The sequence below is a fragment of the Salvelinus alpinus genome, chromosome 9, assembly GCF_045679555.1.
Source record: "Salvelinus alpinus chromosome 9, SLU_Salpinus.1, whole genome shotgun sequence".
Classification (NCBI taxonomy): domain Eukaryota; kingdom Metazoa; phylum Chordata; class Actinopteri; order Salmoniformes; family Salmonidae; genus Salvelinus; species Salvelinus alpinus.
This window is the reverse complement of record NC_092094.1, coordinates 37,166,964-37,184,217: the sequence shown is the minus strand read 5'-3', so window position 1 is coordinate 37,184,217 and position 17,254 is coordinate 37,166,964. Positions and strand designations below refer to the sequence as shown.

The following is a 17,254-nucleotide window of genomic DNA, read 5'->3' as shown; positions in this document are numbered from 1 at the left end:
TTACAAGTAAAAAAAATACAAATTGTTATTATTATATATACAGTGGGGAGAACAAGTATTTGATACACTGACGATTTTGCAGGTTTTCCTACTTACAAAGCATGTAGAGGTCTGTCATTTTTATCATAGGTACACTTCAACTGTGAGAGACGGAATCTAAAACAAAAATCCAGAAAATCACATTGTATGATTTTTAAGTAATTAATTTGCATTTTATTGCATGACATAAGTATTTGATACATCAGAAAAGCAGAACATAATATTTGGTACAGAACCCTTTGTTTGCAATTACAGAGATCATACGTTTCCTGTAGTTCTTGACCAGGTTTGCACACACTGCAGCAGGGATTTTGGCCCACTCCTCCATACAGACCTTCTCCGGATCCTTCAGGTTTCGGGGCTGTCGCTGGGCAATACGGACTTTCAGCTCCCTCCAAAGATTTTCTATTGGGTTCAGGTCTGGAGACTGGCTAGGCCACTCCAGGACCTTGAGATGCTTCTTACGGAGCTACTCCTTAGTTGCCCTGGCTGTGTGTTTCGGGTCGTTGTCATGCTGGAAGACCCAGCCACGACCCATCTTCAATGCTCTTACTGAGGGAAGGAGGTTGTTGGCCAAGATCTCGCGATACATGGCCCCATCCATCCTCCCCTCAATACGGTGCAGTCGTCCTGTCCCCTTTGCAGAAAAGCTTCCCCAAAGAATGATGTTTCCACCTCCATGCTTCACGGTTGGGATGGTGTTCTTGGGGTTGTACTCATCCTTCTTCTTCCTCCAAACACGGCGAGTGGAGTTTAGACCAAAAAGCTCTATTTTTGTCTCATCAGACCACATGACCTTCTCCCATTCCTCCTCTGGATCATCCAGATGGTCATTGGCAAACTTCAGACGGGACTGGACATGCGCTGGCTTGAGCAGGGGGACCTTGCGTGCGCTGCAGGATTTTAATCCATGACTGCGTAGTGTGTTACTAATGGTTTTCTTTGAGACTGTGGTCCCAGCTCTCTTCAGGTCATTGACCAGGTCCTGCCGTGTATTTCTGGGCTGATCCCTCACCTTCCTCATGATCATTGATGCCCCACGAGGTGAGATCTTGCATGGAGCCCCAGACCGAGGGTGATTGACCGTCATCTTGAACTTCTTCCATTTTCTAATAATTGCGCCAACAGTTGTTGCCTTCTCACCAAGCTGCTTGCCTATTGTCCTGTAGCCCATCCCAGCCTTGTGCAGGTCTACAATTTTATCCCTGATGTCCTTACACAGCTCTCTGGTCTTGACCATTGTGGAGAGGTTGGAGTCTGTTTGATTGAGTGTGTGGACAGGTGTCTTTTATACAGGTAACGAGTTCAAACAGGTGCAGTTAATACAGGTAATGAGTGGAGAACAGGAGGGCTTCTTAAAGAAAAACTAACAGGTCTGTGAGAGCCGGAATTCTTACTGGTTGGTAGGTGATCAAATACTTATGTCATGCAATAAAATGCAAATTAATTACTTTAAAATCATACAATGTGATTTTCTGGATTTTTGTTTTAGATTCCGTCTTTCACATTTGAAGTGTACCTATGATAAAAATGACAGACCTCTACATGCTTTGTAAGTAGGAAAACCTGCAAAATCGTCAGTGTATCAAATACTTGTTCTCCCCACTGTATATATATATATATTATTTTCTTTTTTTATTATTATTCTTTTTCTTTTTCTTTTTTTAGCCGATTAATCAGTATCGGCTTTTTTTTGTCCTCCAATAATCAGTATTGGTGTTGAAAAATCCTAAATCGGTCGACCTCTAATATATATATATTATTTTCCTTCGATATTTGCTTGTGGTTTATGCCTGCATAATAGCCGTGCCCGATCAGAGAGTGAGTCAACCACTCAGTACTACTGCTCTATAATAGCATGTCGTTACCACACAGTAATTAAAAACACTGGAGAAAGACACTGCGGAAATAGCGACGGCTGAATCACACACAAATCACTACACACCTAATGATACTCATCAACGAGACACCTTGTGGTTAAGCCATATTACGTAGCCTGTCATTGGCCCTCAATATGATCATGCTTTTGTTACTTCTAGGTTAGACTACTGCAATGCTCTACTTTCCGGCTACCCTGATAAAGCACTAAATAAACTTCAGTTAGTGCTAAATACGGCTGCTAGAATCCTGACTAGAACCAAAAAATGTGATCATATTACTCCAGTGCTAGCCTCCCTACACTGGCTTCCTGTTAAGGCAAGGGCTGATTTCAAGGTTTTACTGCTAACCTACAAAGCATTACATGGGCTTGCTCCTACCTATCTTTCCGATTTGGTCCTGCCGTACATACCTACACGTACGCTATGGTCACAAGACGCAGGCCTCCTAATTGTCCCTAGAATTTCTAAGCAAACAGCTGGAGGCAGGGCTTTCTCCTATAGAGCTCCATTTTTATGGAATGGTCAGCCTACCCATGTGAGAGATACAGACTCGGTCTTTCTTTACTGAAGACATCTCTTCAGTGGGTCATATGATTGAGTGTAGTCTGGCCCAGGAGTGTGAAGGTGAACGGAAAGCCTCTGGAGCAACGAACCGCCCTTGCTGTCTCTGCCTGGCCAGTTCCCTTCTCTCCACTGGGATTCTCTGCCTCTAACCCTATTACAGGGACTGAGTCACTGGCTTACTGGTGCTCTTTCATGCCGTCCCTAGGAGGGGTGCGTCACTTGAGTGGGTTGAGTCACTGACGTGATCTTCCTGTTGGGTTGTGCCGTGGCGGAGATCTTTGTGGGCTATACTCGGCCTTGTCTCAGGATGGTAAGTTGGTGGTTGAAGATATCCCTCTAGTGGTGTGGGGGCTGTGCTTTGGCAAAGTGGGTGGGGTTATATCCTTCCTGTTTGGCCCTGTCCGGGGGTATCATCAGATGGGGCCACAGTGTCTCCTGACCCCTCCGGTCTCAGCCTCCAGTATTTATGCTGCAGTAGTTTATGTGTCGGGGGGCTTGGGTCAGTTGGTTATATCTGGAGTACTTATCATGTCTTATCCGGTGTCCTGTGTGAATTTAAGTATGCTCTCTCTAATTCTCTCTTTCTCTCTCTCGGAGGACCTGAGCCCTAGGACCATGCCTCAGGACTACCTGGCATGATGACTCCTTGCTGTCCCCAGTCCACCTGGCCGTGCTGCTGCTCCAGTTTCAACTGATCTGCCTGCGGCTATGGAACCCTGACCTGTTCACCGGACGTGCTACCTGTCCCAGACCTGCTGTTTTCAACTCTCTAGAGACCGCAGGAGCGGTAGAGATACTCTGAATGATCGGCTATGAAAAGCCAACTGACATTTACTCCTGAGGTGCTGACTTGCTGCACCCTCGACAACTACTGTGATTATTATTATTTGACCATGCTGGTAATTTATGAACATCTTGGCCATGTTCTGTTATAATCTCCACCTAGCACAGCCAGAAGATGACTGGCCACCCCTCATAGCCTGGTTCCTCTCTAGGTTTCTTCCTAGGTTTTGGCCTTTCTAGGGAGTTTTTCCTAGCCACCGTGCTTCTACACCTGCATTGCTTGCTGTTTGGGGTTTTAGGCTGGGTTTCTGTACAGCACATTGAGATGTCAGCTGATGTAAGAAGGGCTACATAAATACATTTGATTTGATTTGATCAGCGACCCCACGGTGTGTGCTTTAAAAGGAGCTGTGATTCTGTCAGTTCCAACTACTCAAAATAACTCATTTACTGTGTTTAACTTCCTAAATGGACACAGTATATAGAACTTCACTCAAATTATAATTCATTCTGGATCAATTAATTTTTTTGTAGTCCCAAATATCTTAAGAGCTCAACGTTTACCTGAAAATAAAAAGGAAACGTTTTGCATTTCTACCACTTGCGTCCAGCTGAATCGCATCATATGTGCAGTGTGATGTTTCAGATATTGCTCTAATATACACGGATTAAAAATATGAACTCAACATGTAAAGTGTGGGCCCATGTGTCATGAGCTGAAATAAAAGATCCCAGAAATTCTCCATACGCACAAAAAGCTTACTTCTCAAAATGTTTGTGCACAAATTTGTTTACATCCCTGTTAGTGAGCATTTCTCCTTTGCCAAGATAATCCAGGTGTGGCATATCAAGAAGCTGATTAAACAGCATGATTATTACACAGGTGCACTTTGTGCTAGGGAAAATAAAAAGCCACTAAAATGTGCAACTTTGTCACACAACACAATGCCACAAGTTGTGGGAGCGTGCAATTGGCATGCTGACTGCAGGAATGCCCACCAGAGCTGTTGCCAGAGAATTTACTGTTCAGCACTCTACCACAAGCCACCTCCCAACATCATTTTAGAGAATTTGGCAGCACGTCCAACCCGGCCTCACAACTGCAGACCATGTGTATGGCGTTGTGTGGGTGAGCGGTTTGCTGATAGCAACGTTGTGAACAGAGTGCCCCATGGTGGCGGTAGGGTTATGTATGTGCAGGCATAAGCTATAGACAACGAACACAATTGCATTTTATCGATCTCGTGACGAGATCCTGAGGCCCTAACTCAGTAAAATCTTAGAAATTCTTGCATGTTGCATTCATATTTTTTGTTCAGTATAATAACATACTGCATTATCTGAACAATTTAGACAAGTAAGAGGAATACTGTAAAACATCTACACCAACACGCAGAACAGAGCATTTAGAGTGCTGTCGTAAAGTATTCAAAGCCCTTGACTTTTTCCACATTTTGCCTAATTCTAAAATTGATAAAATAATATTTTTTCCCCCCCTTGGCACTCTACACACAATACCCCATAATGACAAAGCGAAAACAGTTTGAGAAATCTTTGCACATTTATAACATATGAAAAAACTGAAAAACCTTATTTACAAGTATTCAGACCCTTTGATATGAGCCTCGAAATTGAGCTCAGGTGCATTCTGTTTCCACTGATCATACTTGAGATGTTTCTACAACTTGATTGGAGTCCACCTGTGGTAAATTCAATTTATTGGACATCATTTGGAAAGACACACACACACACACATTGATTATAAGGTCCCACAGTTGACATTGCATGTCAGAACAAAAACCAAGCCAGGAGGTCGAAGGAATTGTCCATAGAGCACAGAGACAGGATTGTGCCGAGGCACAGATCTGGGAAAGGGTACCGAAAAAACGTCTGCAGCATTAAATGTCCCCAAGAACACAGTGGCCTCCATCATTCTTTAATGGTTGAAGTTTGGAACCACCAAGACTCTTCCTAAAGCTAGCTGCCCAGCCAAACTAGGTAATTGTAGGAGAAGGGCCTTGGTCAGGGAGGTGACCAAGAACCTGATGGTCACTCAGAGAGCTACTCTGTGGAGATGGGAGAACATTGCAGAAGGACAACCATCTCTACAGCACTCCACCAATCAGGCCTTTATGGTAGAGTGGCCAGACAGAAGCCCCTCAGTAAAAAGGCAAATGACAGCCCGCTAGGAGTTGGCTAAAAAGGCACCTAAAGACTCTGACCATGAGAATCAAGACTCTCTTGTCTGATGAAACCAAGATTGAACATCATCCTGACGGTGAAGCATGGTGGACTAGGAGACTAGTCAGAATTGAGGAAAAGATGAACAGAGCAAAGTAGAGAGAGATCCTCAGACTGGGGCGAAGGTTCACCTTCCAACAGGGCAATGACCCTAAACACACAGCCAAGACAACGCAGGAGTGGCTTCAGGACAAGTCTCTGAATGTCTTTGAGTGGCCCAGCCTGAGCCCGGACCTGAACATCTCTGGAGAGACCCGAAAATATCTGTGTAACAACGCTCCCCATTCCACCTGACAGAGCTTGAGAGGATCTGCAGAGAAGAATGGGAGAAACTCCCCAAATACAGGTGTGCCAAAGCTTGTAGCGTCATACCCAAGAAAACTCAAGGCTGTAATCGCTGACAAAGGTGCTTCATCAAAAAAAGAGTAAAGGGTCTGATTGCTTATGCAAACCTGATATTTACGTTTTTTATAGCAAACATTTTTTACATTTAAAAAAAACTGTTTTTGCTTTGTCATTATGAGGTATTGTTTGTAGATTGATGAGGGAGGGAACTATTTAATATATTTTAGAATAAGGCTGTAACTAGTGAAAGCACATTTTTGGCCGATACCCGATATTTTCATTGCCCCCAAAAGATTATACTGATAACTGATACTTACAATTTTGGCGGCCTTTTAAGCATTCTAGTACAGTTAAATAGTTAACACACACACACATACGCAGCGGTCTAAGGCACTGCATCTCAGTGCAAGAGGTGTCACTACAGTCCCTGGTTCGAATCCAGGCTGTATCACATCCGGCCGTGATTGGGAGTCCCATAGGGCGGCGCACAATTGACCCAACGTCGTCCGGGTTTGGCCGTCATTGTAAATAAGAATTTGTTCTTAACTGACTTGCCTAGTTAAATAAAAGGTCACACACACACACAAAAAAGTTATTTTGTTGGCATTTACATATGTCCCCATTACCAGTAAAACATAATCAAAACCTATTTCTTTCACTTACTTGCTGTGCTGTTTCGTTGTTCAGTTGTTTCATTCTCAACCAGGATTTCTATGGAACACCGTTTCAGTCTTTGCATGTCAAAAAAAGATACACATCAAATAACACTATTTGATGTGTCAAATAAGCTTGTTGACCAATCAAGACCTGAAAATGACTGCACGTCACATAATTTAACGCATTGATTACACTATCACTCATATGTCACAACGATTCATCGACACGTATGCTTTGATGCTGGTAAAGTTGCCTCGCACCTACAGTGCTGGTCATAAAAAAAGCTAGCTAGCTCATGGATGCAAACAATGTTCTTCCCCAAAAACATAGCAAAACGACATAATCTGTTTCAGTAGCTATAGTTAGCTAGCTAACTATATAGCTAGGCGTCATCTAAAATAACCCTAATTAATAAGACAGTTCTTATTTGATTAATGGTGGTCGGACCCATCTATGTGAAGCTAGCCACAATAAGGATTAGGATATGTCATTGATAGTGATGATTAGAATGCTAAACAAGACTGGAATGTTATATAAAATCAACAAAATAATTTGTTAATTTGACAAATCTGTTGAAATCACACTGGATGTATTATACTTTAGAATTGCATTGGGAGCATACTTATTTCACTGTACAGCCTTATCTGTGGATTGTGGATCCATGACATGGGGTATCAGTCTACTCAGTGACACCCAGAGAACATTAGCATGAAACATCTGAATTGAGACACAATTATTGTCAACCTGTGTATTGAACACTATTCCCTATGAAAACCAATACTGCATGGAGGTTTTGGAGTCTGATACCTCTGAGGAGGACATTGGGAAAAAATATATTGGGTATTAAGTAGACTGTTACCATTTCATTGATCCCCAATCCTTACACGGAACCTAAACCGGCTGTGCGCGTGAGCCATCGTGCTTAGATTTATTTTGTCCCCCCACACTAAACGCGATCACAACACGCAGGTTAAAATAGCAAAACAAACTCTGAACCAATTATATTAATTTGGGGACAGGTCGAAAAGCATTAAACATTTATGGCAATTTAGCTAGCTAGCTTGCACTTGCTAGCGAATTTGTCATATTTAGCTAGCTTGCTGCTGGCTAATTTGTCCTGGGATATAAACATTGAGTTGTTATTTAACCTGAACTGCACAAGGTTCTCAATTCCGACAGTTACTCCACAGATAAAACGGTCAACCGAATCGTTTCTAGTCATCTCTCCTCCTTCCAGGCTTTTTCTTCTTTGAACTTATATGGTGATTGGTATCTAAACTTTCATAGTATTACCACGGCGACCGAAAACACAGTTCATCTTTCAATCACCCACGTGGGTATAACCAATGAGGAGATGGCACATGGGTATCTGCTTCTATAAACCAATGAGGAGATGGGAGAGACAGGACTTGCAGTGCAATCTGCATCACAAATAGAAATTACTTCTATTTTAGCCCTTGGCAACGCAGATGCTCGTTGACGCGCGCGAGCAGTGTGGGTACAATAATTGAAAAATATAGATTTCTAAATTTACTTTGCAACGCTCACGCACACGACGCGAGCAGTGTAGTGAGGGTGTTAGGTAAAGCTGTACAGTGCAATATGAATGTCAATACACACAATAGGCTAACTGGGGAGGTTATTTTCCATACAACACTCCTTCCGTGGCCTCCAACTGCTCTTAAATGCTAGTAAAACGAAAAGCATGCTCTTCAACCGATCGCTGCCCACACCCGCCCGCCCGACTAGCATCCACTACTCTGGACGGTTCTGACTTAGAATATGTGGACAACTATAAATACCTAGGTGTCTGGCTAGACTGTAAACTCTCCTTCCAGACTCATTAAGCATCTCCAATCCAAAATTAAATATTTTGCAACAAAGCCTCCTTCACTCATGCTGCCAAACATACCCTCGTAAAACTGACTATCCTACCGATCAAGGACTTCGGCGAGCTCATTTACAAAATAGCCTCCAACACTACTCAGCAAATTGGATGCAGTCTATCACAGTGCCATCCGTTTTATCACCAAAGCCCCATATACTACCCACCACTGCAACCTGTATGCTCTCGTTGGCTGGTCCTCGCTTCATATTCGTCGCCAAACCCACTGGCTCCAGGTCATCTAAGTCTTTGCCAGGTAAAGCTCCGCCTTCTCAGCTCACTGGTCACCATAGAAACACCCACCTGTAGCACACGCTCCAGCAGGTATATTTCACTGGTCATCCCCAAAGCCAACCTACTTTGGCCGCCTGTCCTTCCAGTTCTCTGCTGCCAATGACTGGAACGAATTGCAAAAATCACTGATGTTGGAGACTTATATCTCACTAACTTTAAACATCAGCTATCAGAGGTGCTTACTGATCGCTGCAGCTGTACAGTACACTGCCCAACGAACCAACTACCTACCTCATCCCCATATTTGTTTTTCCGCTCTTTTGCACACCAGTATTTCTACTTGCACATCATCATCTGCACATCTATCACTCCAGTGTTAATTGCTAAATTGTAATTACTTCGCCACTATGGACTATTTATTGCCTTACCTCCTTATATACAGTGTGTGCAAATGAAGTATATTTTTCTATTGTGTTATTGGCTGTACTTTTGTTTATCCCATGTGTAACTCTGTTGTTGTTTTTGGTCGCACTGATTTGCTTCATCTTGGCCAGGTCGCAGTTGTAAATGATAACTTGTTCTCAACTGGCCTACCTGGTTAAATAAAGGTGAAATAAATAAAAAAATAATCATTCACACAGTCACAGTTTTAAGAGCTACAACGCTAATATTTGCCTAAACACTTCAGTTGTGTTCTGTGGGTGTCACCGAGTAGAAGGATTCCCCATTTCATTGCTTCACATTCCAACCTTTTCTAACACTGTCTAGTCTAAATATGGCATGATTCCACCAATTGTAACCTTCTGCATCACTTTCAAAGAGGTACTTTTATTTTGAAGGCAAACCGCAAATTCCACTATTGTGCCTAATCCTTATTGTGGCTAGCTTCACAACACATAACCCGGTGGTCGAGCCTCACTAGCCAGATGAAGCTAGCTGGCTGCTTATAAAAGGTTAGCTTTGGGCAACAGGGTTAAGTAGCTGGCTAGCTATTTATTTTCATGAACTGAAGTTCAATTTCAATAGGCAAACAAGTGGCTACCTTGCTAACACTTACAAGGATTCCTAAATCATTGCTAAGAATAGTGAAAATGACTGCAGTTTCTACTGGTCATTGTTTTCAGGAAGGTTGTATTGGTGCCATCTAGGTACCAAGCTAAAGCTAGCTAGCTACCCCAGAAGTTGCGGTCAAACAAATAATGCTTTATTACCAACGGGGTATTGTAAACACATTGTTTGTGTCCGGTGTTTGCAGATTTTTTTGTACAGCTTTGACAGTGCTACTGATAGTACTGGTGGCGCTTGGCTTGCACGTGCAAATTCAGAACCCACAACATTCTGTAATAGAACGGTGTTATTTGACGTGTCAAATTAAAAGCTTATTTAATGCGTCAGTGTTATTTGACGTGCATCTTTTTTGACACGCAGAGAGCGAAACGGCATTCCATAGTATATGTCGTGAAGCTAATAGCAGTGACGCTATTACTGTAACTCCAGTAGGGCAACATCTGAACAATAGCGCACTTGGTAACGTTAGTGTATACCGGTGCTAGACCAGTCGCGAAAGCCAACATCACCCACGACAGAGAACGGTTGATTGTTAAGGGCAATGAATTCCATTATCTTGCCGTTATTTTCTTACTCTTTCAAATGGCGGTGTTGCACATGTAGCGCAACATTTAACGTAGCGTCATTACATCCTGTACCTACGTTATATAGGTATGCACGTCAGCTTTGACATCGGTTTTTCACGTCGGCGTTAAACTTAACATTGCACCGATACCGATGTTGGCATTTTTAGCTAATATCGGCCGATTCCGATATGTTCACTGATATATCGTGCATTCCTAGCTGTAACATAACAAAATGTGGAAAAGTCAAGGGGTCTGAATACTTTCCTAAGGCACTTCATAGCATCACCACCACATAACTGTAAATCCTGAAGCTTCCTGTTTGAAAAGCTCAGGGAGCTTGACAACTACACTGTGGTCTCTTCTTTTCTCTGTGAGTTCGGCTGCCTTGTAGCACAGACTGGGCTGGTCTACCCTGCACTCTGTGGCTTCTAAGTTGTTCTGATTAGTGCATTCATTGTTCTCCCAATGTAGCAGTCTATTGAGGGTTTGTGCCAATGAAATGATAAAAAGATTAGTATTGTCAAGTAATGATTGACAATGAACCAACAACAGCCAAACACAACACAACACTCAACTACAAACACTAATTGCGTCCATAATTTAAAAAAAAAGTGGTAGATATGACTGTGTGTACACAAGCAATTACCCTACGGGCGAGTTTGGGTGCATGATGTGCATTTATTTATTTATTTATAAATAAATAGAGGAGAGAGAGAGAGAGGACATTTAATTGGCATTCCAACTTCCGAACACAGCCACCCAGAGGAAGTCATCAACTGCCGAGGGCCCTGGTGTTGAGGAACAGAGGGCATGCTGGGAGAGTCCAAATGCACCCTAATAAGGTTGACAATCAGGCCATGTATTTTATGTACGCGGATGGTCATTCAAGAACCCTAAAGTGCTCTGGCAGAAACCAGGTGCATAAAATTGAAACATCATAAACTCAAAGACTCATCTCAGTTTCTCCTTGACCCTAGTATCAAAAAAAATATGTACCCCGAGTATAGAAAACATTATGAACACCTGACCAGGTGAATCCAGGTGAAAGCTGTGATCCCTTATTGATATCCCTTGTTAAATCCACTTCAAATCAGTGTAGATTAAGGGGAGGAGACAGGTTAAAGAAGGAGTTTTAATCCTGAGACAATTGAGACATTGATTGTGTATGTGTGCCATTCAGAAGGTGAATGGGCATGACAACATTTAAGTGCCTTTGAACAGGGTTTGGTAGTAGGTGCCAGGCACACCGGTTTGTGTAAAGAATTGCAACACTGCTGTTTTTTAAAATGTTTTTTTACACTCAAGAGTTTCCTGTGTATATCAAGAATGTTCCACCACCAAAAGCACATCCAGCCAACTTAAAACAACTGTGGGAAGCACTGGAGTCCACATGGGCAAGTATCCCTGTGGAACACCTTCTACAACTTGTAGAGTAAATGCCCAGACAAATTGAGGCCATTCTGAGGGCAAAAGGAAGCGGGGTGTGGAATATGTTCCTAATGTTTGGTATAACCAGTGTATACAACAGTATTGCTGAAGACAGTTTGGAGTTTGAGATGTATTGTGAATAAATCAAACAAAACACATGGTCTACAGTGCATACCCTGAACAAAAATATAAAATGCAACATGTAGTGTGGTCTCGTGTTTTATGAGCTGAAATAAAAAAAATCCCAGAAATGTTACATATGCACAAAAAGCTTATTTCTCTCAAATGTTGTGCACAAATTTGTATACATTCCTGTTAGTGCGCATTTTTCCTTTGCCGAGATGATCCAGCCACCTGACAGGTGTGGCATATCAAGAAACGGATTTCTTATAAGCTTCCGGGTTAGAGTCTCGCTCTTGAAAGTGGCAGCTCTAGCCTTTAGCTCAGTGCGGATGTTGCCTGTAATCCATGGCTTCTGGTTGGGGTATGTATGTACGGTCACTGTGGGGACGACGTCATTGATGCACTTATTGATGAAGCCAATGACTGATGTGGTGTACTCCTCAATGCCATCGGAGGAATCGCAGAACACATGAGAGCACCAGCTGTTCCGGAAGACTGTGTGATGATACTCTCCACAGCCGATGTGAGTAATACCTTTAAACAGGTCAACATTCACAAGGCCGCAGGGCCAGACGGATTACAAGGACGTGTACTGTGAGGATGCTCTGACCAGCTGGCAAGTCTTCACTGACATTTTCAACCTCTCCCTGTCCGAGTCTGTAATACCAACATGTTTTAAGCAGACCACTATTGTCCCTGTGCCCAAGAACACTAAGGTAACCTGCCTAAATGACTACCGACCCGTAGCACTCACGTCAGTATCCAGGAAGTGCTTTGAAAGGATTGTCATGGCTCACATCAACACCATTATCCCAGAAACCCTAGACCTGCTCCAATTTGCATACCGCCCTAACAGATCCACAGATGGTGCAATCTCTACTGCACTTCACACTGCCCTTTCCCACCTGGACAAAAGGAACACCTATGTGAGAATGCTGTTCATTGACTACAGCACAGCGCTCAACACCACAGGGGGCACCGGTACAGAGTCAATGTGCCCCCTTCGCACATTGACTCTGTACCGGTATCCCCCCGTGTATGGTCTCGCTATTGTTATTTTACTGCAGCTCTTTAATTACTTGTTACTTATATTTTTTATTCTTACTCAAAAAAAATGTATTAAACTGCATTGTTGGTTTGGGGCTCGTAAGTAAGCATTTCACTGTTGTACTCGGCACATGTGACTAATAAAATTTGATTTGAGATCCTGAGGCCCATTGTCATGCCATTCATCCGCTGCCATCACCTCGAAATGGCATAGAAAAAAGCATTGCGCTCCTGGAGCTTAACACGTCCATCTATGCCGTTTCATTTGAACCAAGACTACAGCAGCCAATCAGAACCGTGTTCTATCCCATGCTTCCCACACCTGTTGTTGGCAATTCTCCCAAGTGATGTTGCGAGTAGCCTCGTTCATAAGGGGGAGATATGAACAGAGACGAAGAAAATGCAGTCCCAGAAATAATTACTGCAAAGGATCAGTTGTTTTGGCTTATTGAACTGACAAAATACTATAGCAACAACACGGGTCACAAGCAACTTATTCCACCATTTGAAACACAGCCATGTAAATACAGCATGACAACAAAACAAATTGGGCAGAGGCCAACAAGCATCATAACAAGAGCAAAGCCCAGGCAACAACCCATTATGGAATAGTTTGCACACACAATTCCCTATGCAAAACACGTACTGAGGGAATGAAATAAGATGCCATAACGTACCACATCCCAAAAGACATGGCCCCAAATTCAACAGTTGAACAAAGTGGGTTCAAGAAGATGGTTCACACTCTGGACAAGAAATGCAAAATGCCATGTACAGGAAATATCATGCCAAAACAGGTGCACCATTTGGCGACAACAAGTGGAGCCCTATATGTCATTGACACTGTACTACATCGATGCCGACTGGAAGCTGCGCAGCAGGTGCTTGCAGACTGCCCACTTTCCAGAGGACCACACTGCAGAGATAATATCCCAGGGGATGTGGGACTCGTTAGCAGCCTGGGATCCGCCAGAGGAGAAGCAGGTATGCATCACAATGGACAGTGGGGCAAACATCTTTAAAGCCACCAACCTAAACATGTGGATGAGGTTGCAGTGTCTTGGACATCGACTTCACCTCGCCATTGGTATGTATTGTAATAAAGTTAAATATACATTTAGCAAAAAGTTATGCCTACATTTTGATTGCATTTGGCGCAAATAATATGCTGCAATTACCAAACACCAATATAGTTGAACTTGGATGAAATACTATTGCATTTAAATCTGAAGAAATAAATGCATGTTTAAAATACAGGTCTCTTTCTGTAGAAGTGTTTCATCATCTTATTAATCATATGCTGGATCACCTGGTAGCCAAATAACTTAGGCTAATATATTGTGGCAATTCCTGTACATGGTGTAAAAAGGGTGTAACTGTACACCTCCCCAAAAAATAAATGTATAATTATTGCGGGAAAAAAACACAAAAAAGGGGTATATTTATCTTGCTATGGATTTTTGACCATATCACCTAACTCTACTGTGGGCACAAGGGGACGTGTGTAGGTCAGTGTTGGTCTTACACATGGGGTACACAGCCATGGATGCAGACAAGACTGAAGAGACCGACACATTCCTCATATCCCAAACATAACACCACTCATTCCTCCCCCGACCAGTCTCTACAAAACCACTTCACGCTATCACGTTAACAACAAACCTATTTCTGAAGGCAGAGGGATTTTTCACTGCTATGACAGCCTTGCCAGCCTCTCGTGTGTGTACAGCCCACTGAGAGAATTGGCTAAATTAAGCCCCCTGACGGTGGTCAAGCCCTTGCACAAAGGGCAGATTGTGTGGCCCTGGCTGGGTACTACCCAGAAGGCAGGGTTTCCCCACACTCTGTTCAGACTGGGGCTACTACTTCCAGAAGAGTCGTGGGGCTGAGCTGGCCATTGGATAAAACATTGTCATAGGCAACAAGATCATAATAAGAGATAGAAGAACATTTTGTTCATAGACCATAACTGTAACATTAGGAATATAACCCTCTCAAATCTATTAACATACAGGTAACTGCCAAAATATATTAAATGAGGGACGAAGTATATTGAAAGCAGGTGCGGTTCCTGAGATAATTAAGCAATTAACATGCTCATGCTTAGGGTCATGTATAAAAATGCCCATTTGCCCAATATTTTGGCTATCATAGCTAGAAGAGATCTTAGTGACTTTGAAAGAGGGGTCTCAAAGGAGCATAGGGTGTGTGTGTGTGTGTGTCTCAGTCACCAGATCTCAACCCAATTTAACACTTCTGGGATATTCTGGAGCGGCGCCTGAGACGTAGCGACGCCTGAGACTGCGTTTTCGACCACCAACAAAACACCAAATGATGGAATTTCTCGTGGAAGAATGGTGTCACATCCCACCAATAGAGTTCCAGACACATGTAGAATCTATGCCAACGTGTATTGCCCTTTTAAGACGCTTTATGTTGGGGTTTCCTTTATTTTGGCAGTTACCTGTAGTTAGTCAGCAGCATCAATGACATCATGATTATTCGTGTTAGGCTTCTATTACACGGAATTTAAGACGTTTTCTGGAAAGTTGGTACTGTTTAGGCTTACATGCAGGACCTTCTCTAGCAATGGCTTCACTCCAAACATGGGATGTGCTTGTCCATTTTATCCAGACGCTTATTCTGGCTATTAAAACTTAAAATCTGCGGCCAATGTAAACAAGGTTTCATCATTTGCAGATGGAGACATTCCCTTGCATCGACATAGGAAAAAAAGTCAACAGATGGATTAGATTGTAGGAGATTAGCTAAACGAAATCGGCAAGCAACAGCAATGGAGATAAGGACATGATTCGCGAAACAAAATGTTAGTGTAGCGTCAAGTGATTCTGACAGACAGCTGATAACACCAACATTTACAATATATTGGATTCTATAAACAGATTATCATATGGTGCACTGACAGGCTGTATAGTGTGTCGCCCTCTGTTTCATAAAAAGCCAAGGATTCTTTCCCGCGGCTTGTGTTACTAAATACCCGTGGCTACCAAGCATTTCGATCGCATTCATTTCAAATATCAAACAAATCCCAGTTTACAGACAAGACTCTCTTTGTCATCATAACGCTGAGCAACAATGAGCCCTCTCCGTTTACCCTGTACTCATCGTGGGTCACTGCCTCGTCACCCATGACAATCTGCTGGAGGATTCCACCAACACAAAGTAGACCACAATTTATTTTAAAAGGAAACATCTGACTAAATAGCCAGGCCTATAGTCTCTAGTCTACATACAGTCCGTTGTGTGATTGAATGGTTGCAAAATTGTGCTTCACGTGACTTACTGTATTGCAGTAGCCGGGCTATGTAGAAGACTATATCAAATATTGTGAAAATAAATATACACACACTTCTTAAATTCACACCTAAATGCTATATGCTACTTAGGACAAACCACAAGATAAACACAAAACCAACATACATGTCTGCCGCCAGGGTAGGTAGTCTATCAGCCGAAGTCACTCCAAATCCCCGAATTTCAAATGAAAATGTCAATTCAATAAACAAGGAAATTAGTTCAGCGAATTCCTTCATCAGAAATAAGCAAATGACACAATTAATATCCAAGAGACTTGTTCACGCAATGCAGTTCCTTTGTCATTTGCCCTCCAGTTTCACGAGTGTCACTTTCTCCCTCTGCTGCGAGAGAAGCGGAAGGCTTGCTTCCTTATCTCTGGAGGGGTGTTGACAAACCAATGAGGATGAAGAAGACTTCCAGCCGACCTGGGGCCGTGACTTCTTAAGGACTTTTTGGAGAAGTGGCGAAAACAGGCAACGATACCATGCGCCACAGCTTTGTAGCCTACTAACTCCTGTTGAGCACTCTTCGAGAGTTTATCCGCGGGTGCAAACACACAGACCGACACACTCAACTAGGAGCTGCTATGGCAGCAGGGAGCAATGTGCTGGTTGGGCTTTATTTCTCACAATTATTGTCACAAAAGCAGGTTTAATTATAGTGATGACACTGCACAGTCCTCTGAGTTGAAGTTAGCAGGGAGAGAGAGTAGGCCTATGTGACATCCACAGGATTACTTCACTAGGATGATCCTTCCTATGGACTGGGGCATATGATACACTATATATACAAAAGTATGTGGACACCCCTTCAAATTAGTGGATTCGGCTATTTCAGCAACACCCGTTGCTGACAGGTGCATAAAATCGAGCACACAGCCATGTCATTTCCATAGACAGAGTGACTTTCAACATGGCACCGTCGTAGGATGCCACCTTTCCAACAAGTCCGTTTGTAAAACCTCTGCCCTGCTAGAGCTGGAAACGTCCAGGAGCAAAAACGTCTCAGCAGCGAAGTGGTAGACCACATAAACTCACAGAACGGGACCGCTGAGTGCTGTAGAGCGTAAAAATCGT

The 17,254-nt window shown here is 42.9% G+C and overlaps 1 protein-coding gene across 1 annotated transcript in view; it reads right to left on the bottom strand.

The window, feature by feature from the left end:
- LOC139584750 (rho family-interacting cell polarization regulator 1-like) overlaps window positions 1–16,738 on the bottom strand; it is an 88,418-nt gene extending 71,680 nt beyond the window's left edge. The window contains exon 1 of the mRNA XM_071416933.1: window positions 16,302–16,738. The gene's annotated coding sequence lies outside the window, so the exon portion shown is untranslated. The remainder of the gene's footprint in view (window positions 1–16,301) is intronic.
- Between the last annotated feature and the right edge of the window lie 516 nt (window positions 16,739–17,254).